Here is a 436-nt window from a genome sequence, read left to right on the forward strand (position 1 = left end):
AGCCCGGCCTCCCCCGGCCCCGCGCCGGCTCCATCCCTGCCGCGGAGCCCTCCCCCTGCTCCTCCCTTCGGCCCTTCTCTTCCTGCTCCGCTCCTTCCCCCCTCCCCTGCCTGCGCTTGCTGCCCCCTGGCCTGTGAGTCAAGGGACCTGCAGAGCTCGCCTCGCCCGGCCTCCGGTCATCCCTACCCCAACCTCCCGTGCAACCCGGACTTACCTGGCAGGGGAAACCCCATGTGCAGGCAGTCCTCGGACTCAGGACACAATCGGTTCCTGAAAACCCCCTCTGAAGTCGAGACGTTGTCACTCCCAACCCCTTGTTCCCAAGAAGCAGGGAACCTCCCTGCTGCCTACTGAATAATGTTTGGACACTGTCCTCCTTGCAGTGGACGAGTGTATATGGAGGAAAGCTATACAAAACTCAAAGGTTTCACATAGG

Source organism: Gavialis gangeticus, unplaced genomic scaffold, assembly GCF_001723915.1.
Source record: "Gavialis gangeticus isolate Ggan-Ray unplaced genomic scaffold, GavGan_comp1, whole genome shotgun sequence".
In the NCBI taxonomy this organism is placed as follows: Eukaryota; Metazoa; Chordata; order Crocodylia; family Gavialidae; genus Gavialis; species Gavialis gangeticus.